Source organism: Nerophis ophidion, linkage group LG18 (genome assembly GCF_033978795.1).
Source record: "Nerophis ophidion isolate RoL-2023_Sa linkage group LG18, RoL_Noph_v1.0, whole genome shotgun sequence".
Taxonomy (NCBI): Eukaryota; Metazoa; Chordata; class Actinopteri; order Syngnathiformes; family Syngnathidae; genus Nerophis; species Nerophis ophidion.
Genome location: NC_084628.1, coordinates 16,269,122 through 16,281,162, shown reverse-complemented (window position 1 = coordinate 16,281,162; position 12,041 = coordinate 16,269,122). Strand labels below are relative to the sequence as shown.

At 40.1% G+C, this 12,041-nt stretch overlaps 1 long non-coding RNA gene across 1 annotated transcript in view; it reads left to right on the top strand.

Annotated features, from left to right (window-relative positions):
- The window catches only part of LOC133536785 (uncharacterized), a 208,731-nt gene that overhangs the window by 34,476 nt on the left and 162,214 nt on the right, over positions 1-12,041 (top strand). Inside the window, exon 2 of the long non-coding RNA XR_009802545.1 lies at positions 8,993-9,100. This is a non-coding gene — a long non-coding RNA (uncharacterized LOC133536785). The remainder of the gene's footprint in view (positions 1-8,992; positions 9,101-12,041) is intronic.

The following is a 12,041-nucleotide window of genomic DNA, read 5'->3' as shown; positions in this document are numbered from 1 at the left end:
TAGTGTGTGAATGTGAGTGTGAATGTTGTCTGTCTATCTGTGTTGGCCCTGCAATGAGTTGGCAACTTGTCCAGGGCGTAGCCCCGCCATGCCCGACTGGAGCTGACATAGGCACCAGCGACCCCCAAAAGGAAGAAGGGGTAAAAAAATGGATGGATGGGCCTCTCATATGGATAAAAAAAAAAGGTTTAGCCATAAATCTGTAAATTGTTCATCTGTGACATTCACTTTATACCCGGAAATTTGAGATGAAGACACATAACTGAAGACAAGTGTCTGCAATCAGCAACTTTTCCTTTTCCTTTCATCTAAACGGGAAGATATGGACATCCTATCAGTCGTTATTGCAGTGAGTGCAGACATTGTAGAGTAAGCGATTGTTTTACATAGTGAAACCCAATATCTAAGTTACATTTTTTAACCAGTGTGGGTGGCACTGGCAGCAGGTGGGTAAAGTTTCTTGCCCAAGGACACAACGGTAGTGACTAGGATGGCAGAAGCAGGGATAGAACCTGGAACCCTCAAGTTGCTGGCACGGCCACTTTACCAACCGAGCTATACCGCACTACAGAGTTGTACTACAGAGCTGTTTGTACTACCATAGGATCTGATTTACTAAGCTCTAAATACTGTCATGGCGTAGTGGATTGAGCACCCGGCCAGAAACCTGAGGGTTGCAGGTTCGCTACCCACCTATTGACATCCAAAAAAATCACTACCGTTGTGTCCTTGGGCAGGACACTTCACCCTTTTCCCCCGGTGCCTTTCACACTGGTGAATGAATAAACTGGCAGCCACGCTTCCGTCAGTCTACCCCAGGGCAGCTGTGGGTACTGATGTAGCTTACCACCACCAGGTGTGAATGAATGTTGAGTCCCACTTCTCTGTTAGCCCCACTTCTCTGTGAGCCCTTTGAGTGTCTAGAAAAGCGCGATACAAATCTAAATTATTATTATTATTTGTTTAGGTCCATAGTTTGTATTTTTTGCTTAGCACTTGTTTCACTAAAGCTTGATCTGTTGAGCACACAGCTTCTAAAATGTGTCACTCTTCTTATATTCCGGTTGAAAAATATAAGGTTCTGAATAGGGCCGGGAGATATATCGAATATCCCCGGTATATCGAGGGTTGGTCTCTGTGCGATGTGGAAAATAACTTTATTGTGTGTATTCGAGTACACGTTCTCACGCAGTTGCTTTTAGCTGGCGGCATTACACTACAGGCTTTTCTCACTCTTTCCTGTCTCTCCTTCTCACAGAGAGATAGAACAAGCGCACCTATACTATACGTCACATACTGTCGCCTGTGCAACGTCATACACCCTCGCCAAGAGGTAGAGGCATGGGTAAAGATGGCAATGGCAGGTGGTGCAGGCGGAGCGGTGTGAGTGGTAATACGAAAGAGAGAAGGTGCCAATCTGGTAACAAATGGAGGAAGAATAATTAATTCCCAAGAAATACAGCACTGGGTGCATCCTCTGGCAGTGGTTTGGCTTCAAGCGGGAAGATGTTGAACAGATAACCATAATATGTATGTGGCAAAAGCGTTGCTACAAAAAGTAGCAGCACTACTAATTTGTAGCATCATTTGAAAAGTCACCCCGCTGGAGAATAAGGAGTGCTTGAAACGCCGCATGTCAACATCTCGGCCGGTGCCACACCAACAAAATGCTGGAGCAGCCAGAACCGACCCAATTCAGCCTGGGGTCTCCCATTTCCACATCAACAAAAAAATAGTCAACAACAGAAGGAGATAACATCTACAGTAACCTATGACATAGCAAAGGACATACACTACTTGATTTACTATTGTGTGGCTAATTTTTATTTTACAGTTTTTGAAATATTTGTAAATTCTCATAGTGGAGTTCTGTAAAAAAAGTGCACTTTAGTTTAGTGTTGTTTTGATATGTCATCTTGGTGACATCGTACACAAAAGTGCACTCATAGCATGTTTTAAAATGTCTCTGACAATCTTGCACTTTCTGTTTGGAAATTATATGAATGTATGTGCCACTGCTAAATAACTGTTTAATAAATACAGTTTTGGTAAATTGACTTAGTTGAGATTTCCCTCTCTGCATGAAAGTTTAAAATGAGCATATATTAATTCAGCATGAACAAGAATGTTTTAATGTAGACACATAGAATCATCATACTGTTGTGATTATATGCATCAAGTGTTAATTCAAGGCTAAGGCAAAATATCAAGATATATATCCTGTATCGTGACATGGCCTAAAAATATTGCGATATTAATAGAAGGCAGTATTGCCCAGCCCTAGTTCTGAATCATAATTTGTCCTAAAGTAATGGTTGTTGGCTCTCACTAAGTCTGCACAATTTACATTGGTGTTTATGGGGAAGGGATCTGTTGCTCCCACCTCCGACGTCGCAAAATCACCTGACAGGAATCTCCGTGAGATTGATACTATAGGTAAAGCTCGGTTGGTAGAGTGGCCATGCCAGCAACTTGAGGGCTCGAGGTTCGATCCCGGCTTCCGCTATCCTAGTCACTGCCATTGTGTCCTTAGGCACACTTTACCCACCTGCTCCCACTGCCACCCCCACTGGTTTAGAGGGGAATGTTATCACAATTTCTAAAGGGTTAAAACCAATAAAAATCAGTTCCCGGTGGCTTATTTTATTTTTCGAAGAGTTTCTCAAAATTTTACCCATCATGCAATATCCCGAAAAACGGCTTCAAAGTTCCTGATTTTAACCGTCGTTGTATCCATCCGTCTATTGTCCTGTGACGTCAATGTGTGAAGCCAGCAGAAACAAACATGGCGGATAGCACAGAAAGGTATAGCATAGTAGCTCGGATTCAGACTCGGATTTCAGCCGCGCAAGCGATTCAACAGATTACGCATGTACTGAAACGGATGGTTGGAGTGTGGAGGCAGATAGCGAAAACAAAATTGAAGAAGAAACTGAAGCTATTGAGCCATATCATGATAAACACCGGCGCGGGAGGAAGCGAGGACGAATTCTGCGATCGCCTTCTAACCAACAATTGGTATGTGTTTGTTTGGCATTAAAAGTGGGTGGAGGGAAAGGCTGGATGCAAATATAGCTACAAATGAGGCATAATGATGCAATATGTTCATACAGCTGGCCTAAATAGCATGGTAGCATCGATTAGCTTGCAGTCATTCCGTGACCAAATAGGTCTGATTAGAACTCCACATAGGTCAATAACATCAACAAAACTTGCCTGTGTGATTTCGTTGACTTTATCGTTGGAAATGCATCTGCTTTGAGTGTCGCAGGATATCCACACATTCTTGCCATCTCTGTCTTAGTATAGCTGTCGGTAAAGTGTGCGGAACAAACGAGGGACTTTTGCATCTTTTGGCCACTGGTGCAATTTGAATCCGTCTCTGTTCGTGTTGTTAAACCCTCCGACGAGGCATAATGTCTCCAAGGTACGGAAAACAGTCGAAAAAAAGGATAATAACAGAGCTGATTTGACTTGGTGTGTGTGATGTGTTTGAGAAAATGGCGGATTGCTTCACGTTGTGACGTCGCGGGTGAAAGGTCATTGCTCCGACAGTGAACGATTGAAAGGCGTTTCTAACGCCAAATTCACCCTTTTAGAGTTCGGAAATTGGTTAAAAAAACATATGGTCTTTTTTTCTGCAACATCAAGGTAATATATTGACGCTTACATAGGTCTGGTGATAATATTCCCCTTTAAATGTAACTTAGATATTGGCTATCACTATGTAAAAGCGCTATGAGTCACTAGAAAAAAAGTGCTATAATAATATAATTCACTTCACTTCACTACTATTTTGATTATATCTATTTAATCACAGACGTTGTAAGTCTTTTGACGTTCAATCAATCAATCAATCAATGTTTACTTATATAGCCCTAAATCACTAGTGTCTCAAAGGGCTGCACAAACCACTACGACATCCTCGGTAGGCCCACATAAGGGCAAGGAAAACTCACACCCAGTGGGACATCGGTGACAATAATGACCCAGTGGGACGTCGGTGACAATGATGACTATGAGAACCTTGGAGAGGAGGAAAGCAATGGATGTCGAGCGGGTCTAACATGATACTGTGAAAGTTTGATCCATAATGGATCCAACACAGTCGCGAGAGTCCAGTCCAAAGCGGATCCAACACAGCAGTTATAAGTCTTTTGACGTTATAAGTCAAATAACAAGGCAACTTTTATTTTCACTTGACTGGTACTACAACAGAGACATAATCCACTTTGCACACGTTTAGTAAATCAGTTTTTTGTGTGCCATCATGTTTGCACGTGTTATAGTACATGCAAACCTTAGGTAAATCAGGGCCTTTGTGTACAAAACAATGCACGTGTGAAGGGAAACAATGAATGGAAGATGGCCATACTTAGTAGAGAGCATCTGTTATGTTTGCATGGCAGTCCACAATCCCAACCTAATGATTATCAATGGCCTGGATCACTAAGCCCCAAAAACATTTCAAAATCATCAGAAAAAATGTATCTCTTTAAACTGATCTGTCGATAGCGCGTTGCCCGACATTTCAACTTGTTCAACACTTAATATCCATCCATTTTAATTTTCCCCGTCTGCAAAACAAAAAAGGATGCTCCTTCTTTTGGCCGCTAATTATCTGGCCGAGACAAAAGATTGCACCGGCCAAAATGATGAATGGCTTTTGTTGGAGCAGGTGGGCTTGCTCTTTTCCAGATAACCCCTTTTGTATGTCGGGAGGAGAATGCCTCCTCCATCCTAATGGCCTTATCGAGGTGCGCAGGAGGTGTTTCGCGAGTGCTCGCCACTCTTGTAATGAGCAGACAGAGAAAGATGAAATGGCAAAAATGAGACGCTTCCCGCATTAGCATATAGATAAGCAACGTAGCGGCGTGAGATCAATAGGTGTTGGGTAAACGCGGAAAGACTTGTTTAGTTTTGGAAGGCGAAGCTTGAAAAAGGGTTGAAACTCCAGAAGCAACTTCTTTAGATTTGACTCTTGACCATGTGCGGATGTGTGCACTAACGGGATGCAGCTCAATTTACGACTAATTAGGCTTTTGATGTGTGTTATTAAACACAGCTCCAATTAGAACAGTGGGGCTCATACATAATTTTAATGGATAGCCAGCTCCAGCCACATGGGCTCACACTGTTCCAAACTGGTCTTTTTTTTATTGGGGCACAGTCCCCGACTTTATGGTGCATATATACAGGTGTAGTATATGTGTGTCTTCCTTGTGAGCCACGTGAGAATAGCGACGTGGCGCTTCATTATAAGCCACACATCTCCCCATGGTGCACCTTGATTTAGTTTATTGAGCGATAACAAAATGTTAGACGTGTAAAACGCCATCAAACCCACACCAACGGTACAGCCCCATCACTCTCTTCATGTTGTTTATGTTGTGCCTTAACGACAATGTTTGGTGTTGACATTCATTGCTGCATTCAAATTGCAGAGGAATCGCCATAAAACATCACAGGCTTGTCTTGCTGGATTTAATCTCGCGAAAGAGGAGAAAACGAACAGAAGTGAATTCCAGAATGAGTGTCAAAGCCATGACTTGGCTTTTGTCCCGGGATCAATAATGGACAAACGTGTGACTACACATGTCATAAATGGCTGAAAGACAAAAGACTAATGTTACCTTGGACCAACCCTAGCCTTTGTGTGGCTCTAAACAACATTTTGTTCATGGCCCCATTTCAGTCTTTGATTATACAGTGGGGCAAAAAAGTATTTAGTCAGCCACCAATTGTGCAAGTTCTCCCACTTAAAATGATGACAGAGGTCTGTAGTTTTCATCATAGGTACACTTCAACGGTGAGAGACAGAATGTGGAAAAAAAAATCCAGGAATTCACATTGTAGGAATTTTTAAGAATGTATTTGTAAATTATGGTGGAAAACAATTATTTGGTCAACCATTCAAAGCTCTCACTGATGAAAGGAGGTTTTGGCTCAAAATCTCACGATACATGGCCCCATTCATTCTTTCCTTAACACGGATCAATCATCCTGTCCCCTTAGCAGAAAAACAATCCCAAAGCATGATGTTTCCACCCCCATGCTTCACAGTAGGTTTGGTGTTCTTGGGATGCAATTTTGGGATTCTTCCTCCAAACACGACGAGTTGAGTTTATACCAAAATGGATACATCGATGATACGGCAGAGGATTGGGAGAATTACATGTGGTCAGATGAAACCAAAATAGAACTTTTTGGTATAAACTCAACTCGTCGTGTTTGGAGGAAGAAGAATACTTTGGGGCTGTTTTTCTGCTAAGGGGACAGGACGATTGATCCGTGTTAAGGAAAGAACGAATGTAGCCATGTATCGTGAGATTTTGAGCCAAAACCTCCTTCCATCATCAGTGAGAACTTTGAATGGTTGACCAAATATTTATTTTCCACCATAATTTACAAATACATTCTTTAAAATTCCTACAATATGAATTCCTGGATTTTTTTCCACATTCTGTCTCTCACAGTTGAAATGTACCTATGATGAAAACTACAGACCTCTGTCATCATTTTAAGTGGGAGAACTTGCACAATCGGTGGCTGACTAAATACTTTTTTGCCCCACTGTATTTGTTAATTATTATTTTCTGAAAGGCCATATCCCACCCTAAATGTAACATTACGGCGCCACACACACATTTAGTGGGCATGATCTACTAAGAGCCAAAAACTAAGAGCGAGACTGTGTGTGTTATTTGTGGGTGTGATCTACCAAGTTAAAGTTAAAGTTAAGTTAAAGTACCAATGATTGTCACACACACATACAATAGGTGTGGTGAAATTTGTCCTCTGCATTTGACCCATCCCCTCGATCACCCCCTGGGAGGTGAGGGGAGCAGTGGGCAGCAGCGGTGGCCGCGCCTGGGAATAATTTTTTGTGATGATTTAACCCCCAATTCCAACCTTTAATGCTGAGTGTCAAGCAGGGAGGTAATGGGTCCCATTTTTTTAGTCTTTGGTATGACTCGGCCTGGGTTTGAACTCAAAACCTTCCAGTCTCAGGGCGGACACTCTAACCACTAGGCCACTGAGTAGGTTGAAAGATTGCTTTTACAATTCATAACTGGTGCAAACTGTCTCAAAATAAATGCAATCAAAGGTCTGCTTACAATGGAGCCCAGGGTAGTCCCTCTATTCCACCTATAAAGCCCTTAAAAACATCCAAGCACCCCCATCAATGTTTTATATAGACACTGTAAGTATGTACATAATGTAGTAACAGACACATTTATAATATGTTATATTTGCTTATCTTGCTCATTTTAAGCATATGGCGTCACATTAAATTTTACAGACGCATCCCGTTGTTGGGTTTTTCCTAATTAAACATCACTTACTGTACAATGTCTGCTCTCACTAGGATGCAGACTGTTAGGATATTGATGTATTCCAGTTTGGAGGAAAAACTGACTCATTAGAAAAAAAAAAAAAATTGGGGCGGATCGACGTGTCTTTTGCCGCCATTTCCTGGTCTAAGTTGGCTGTCTTTTCAGTTGATTTCTACATCATTATTATAGCATGAATATTCATGGAGACAGACACACCACATGGACTGTGCTCCTAATTATTATAATTTAATTATATATATGTATATATATATATATATATATATATATATATAATATACACCGTATTTCCTTAAACCTCTTCTCACTCCTGCGCTTATCAAGGCATGCGGTAAAAGTAAGCATGCGCAAATTATTTTAAAACCTCTTCTCACTCTGGCACTTACCAAATGCATGCAGTAAAAATTTGAGTGTGATGTAAGCTTGGACCTTAAATCCAACTGAATAGCTCTTAATCTTCTTCTCTTTATGCGATTTCAAATTACTGGTATTGAAATCAGCCTCCTCCATTTTGAAAATGATGACAGGGGAAGTGTCACTCGTGACGTCACCAGTTTGACCAGGCGGTAATACTAAGAATGCGCTAATTATTTTGCGAAGCGAGTTTGACCCGGCAGTAATTCAAGGAAGGCGCATACTATATGCCCGGCGGCAATTCAAGGAAATACGGTATATATACACACACACATTTTAAATCAGGAAAAAACACTGAGGTTATTTCATCTCTACAAGCCTGTTTCACAGGTTTCCCAGCTCTTCATATATATGTATGTATATATATATATATGTATATGTATGTATGTATATATGTATGTATATATATATTATAAAAAATATATAATACAACATTTACATGTTTGTTTTTCATCAACTATTCGAACCAGTGGCGTCATTAGACCTTTTTAAGGGGTGCTAAAATATTCCTAAAATATTCTTCAACTCCCTAATTTATATGGTGTTTTGTTCAAAGTTATATATAAATAGTGCCACAAAATTTAATATAAAGTAGCCAGAATATGAGTTTTAATAATCGTATAAAACCTTTACATAAAGTTTTTGGTTTTTTTACTTCATAGAGTAAGATATGTATTAGCTGATTTTTGTAGGATTATCATCAGTCAATAATAATAATAATAATATTAATAAATAATTATCAAAAAAATAATTACATTTTTAGTGCATATGTTTGGGGTTAAAACCCATCCTGTCTTTAAAAGCTAGTGATGCCTCTGCTTCAAACTTTATTCAAGGGTCCTTGAATGCACCACATCCATTTACTATGAGATGCAAAAGTGAAACTTATACTCAACTTTGGTCGAAGCTGCCACAATTAGATTGGTCATATAAATCTGAATGATGATTGAATAGGATCCAATATTGTACTTTGAGTACATTCCTCAATTCAATTATTTCTCACATTTTTCAAAGTGCTGGCACTTGCAACTTACTTTGGCCCCATGGTGGATTATTTCGCAGTGTTATAAATACAATGGCCTTTTCTATTTCACATATTCAGAAAGCTCATGAAGTAAAAACGTTCATTCCAGTTAATATCTGTGTTCTACTGAGCGCTTTTGTAAGTTGTCGTGCTTTGTCAGCACTAATGTTTTGTCTCTACTCCAATATGTCACTTACAGGAATATTTGGATTAGTCTGTGTGTGCATCAGCACGGAGGAAGGACGTGGCCGTGGTGAAGCAGTGGACCGATCAGGAAACTGACGTGCTGACAGAATGTTTCTGAGAGGTACACCAGTATTTACACACGCACCTCTTTGTCAATGTGAGGTACTCCTTGTTAAGAGGAATTGCATTTTCCCTTAGGAACATTTAGAATAACTTTTCATTTACTTAATTAGGAACACTTATAATAACCTGTCATTCACTTAATTTTAAAGGTGCCATATGTATTAATTTCATGTCAAGTCATTAAATGGCCCTGATATGTCAAAAGGCATTTATAAATCAGGTTATTTTCGTATACCTCTAAAATTGATAACAGTCGTTCAGCCGGGATATGCTAATTTCAAAATTAGATTTACAGCCCTGAAATATTGTTATTGTTTACATTTCGATGCCCCACCCTCCACCGTTTGACCAATTAAAAAGTCTGTGAATGTGTAACATCCAGGTTGCCAGCTACGCACCGCCCTCTCCGTTCAGCTACTGCCACTGGTAAAGTTACTAAACATGTCAAACCTTAGTAAATCTTAAAGGTGTTGTTACGATTCTCAACTTATTCATGACAAGTCAGGAACAAAACAAGGATTTGTATCAGGGATGCCTTTGAAAGATGATGACGATTGAAGGCGGAGAAGACGCCAAACTTGCTAATTTCCTCCACAATAGGTAAGTCAGGCATTTACGTTTTCTTATTACTTAATAATAAATGGAAATGGATATTTGGTATGTAAACCATATTGTCCAATACAGTCCATGACCTTGTCTAACAGAGCTAGTATGTTTGTGCAACGAATGCTTAGTGTGATTGTGCTTCTTTCCTAGTGTAATGCTTAGCATGCTAGCCCGGTCAATGAAACATCGACATATAGGCTAACAGGGGAAATATATGCTTGTATGTTGATGTGTATTCCAACTGACAGGGCAACATACATTTTCGACAAATAAAACCTATGGGTAGTGTCAGTGCCTATTCCGTGCTCAATATCCCCATAACCTGAGGAAATGCATCCCAACATTAGCATGGCTAATTGCGGTTTCTGGTACTGTATGTGCATTGGGCACATATGGTGTGGTATTTTCTTGGCACAATATAATGTATTACATGCAATGATTTTCTAACTTTGTGTATTGACATGGTAGTAGGCTATATGATTTATGCATAATGTGGGTTGGCTCATAGGAAGAGAATGCAGTGCGTCCGGTTGGATGCAACATGGAGTTATGATGAACAAAATGTGGGGGTAATTTTACGTTGGCCTTTGCTTGCCATCAAAGTAGGCCTACAGTATGTGATATATGTATATATATATTTCGATGGTGGTCTGGGCGGTCAAACTAGACATTTTAACAGGTTAATGCCAACTATCTGTCCAGAATCCAGACAACAATATTGCTGCATAACTTTACAAATACATTTGGCTAATCGAGATCAGTAAAATCTGGCATCATTACTCAGTAAACCATCTTGCAAGAAGCATAAACAAGAGAAACTTGTTGATTACCATTTGAAGTTCCTTGGAGTAGGATTCGGCTGTGTATCTGGCAACATCAGTCATGGAGAGAGTGGGAGGGGACTACATAATTTTGACCGTGATTGCAGCACTGTTTCTGGACACATTACTACTGTCAGGTTCAAACACTGATGACATCTATTAAACAGACAAGAAGCAAAGAACCAATCTGAAACAGAGTTCAATTTAGCTCGTGAGGAGAACGTATGGAGCTGCACACTTAGTCACAGTCTCTCCCTATGCTCTAAGGTTCAGCTCCCGCGTCCCTCTATTTATTCAGGAGTTCCACAGTCAATATCACTGAGGCCGCCTCTAAAAGGAGGGGTCACATATATTATGCAAAGCAGGTCCAGGACGCACAATACATGATGCAATGTGCTGGGACCTTGTGATTTCACCCTGTCTCTGCTTGGTCTGCGTGCCGTCGTCTTATCTGCGTTGAGGTCCTTAAAAGTCCTTGGCTGTTAGCGGCCTAAAACAAAGACAACATCTGTGACTGAGGCCACCCCCCCAGACAAGAAGTTGTTGTCCTTGCACAGATAGAAAGAGTAAAGCTTAAGCACAATAGCTAATAACTATAGCAAGGGACTTTAAGAATACTAAAGTTGTGTGATAATATATACACATGATCATTCTAAAAACTACATATGGCACCTTTAACATAACGTTAAGAGACACAACATATTCACAAGCAGTTACTTTTAATTTTTGAACCAAAGTCGCCAGCGTGAGATGTGAGTGTGCGGACTGCCGGGCTAAAAGCCCCAGCCACTTAATAGCTAACATGGTGATTGTGAAAACATTCAGACACAAGCACATAATGTGATAAAAATAATAACACATTTTACTTCATGTTTACAAAATCAAGTCAAATTCAAATAAAATTAATTGAGTTTGAATTTGGGGGATATTCTCAACTCAATTTGGAATGTTTAACAGGCCTGTTGTACACTGACTGCTCTCAACAGTGAACCAGTTAACCTTCTATAACAGTGGTTCTTAACCTGGGTTCGGTGAATCGGCCTCAGGGGTTCGGCAGAGCCTCTGCCGCAGGGGTCAAGACACACCAGACTCATGGATTGATTAACGTGGACCCCGATTTAATTAAACAAGTTGAAAAACTTATTCGGGTGTTAGCATTTCGTGGTCAATTGTACGGAATATGTACTGTACTGTGCAATCTTCTAATAAAATATTTTCATTCAATCAATTGTAGGGAATATGTACTGTACTGTGCAATATACTAATAAAAGTCCCATTCAATCAATCAATCAATCGTGTAAATAAAAAATTCTCACTATCGGCGTATCTGTACTGCAAAGCTTAAATTTGAATGACAATAAAATGGAAGTCTAAGTATTATGGATACCCCCAAACAATGTTCCCTCTAATTTTCCATTTGTTTTGCAAGTGTGTAATTTGTTGTTAGTTTATGCACTGTGTTGGTTTCGTGCTTTGAACAAGGTGATGTTCATGCACGGTTCCTTTTTTGCA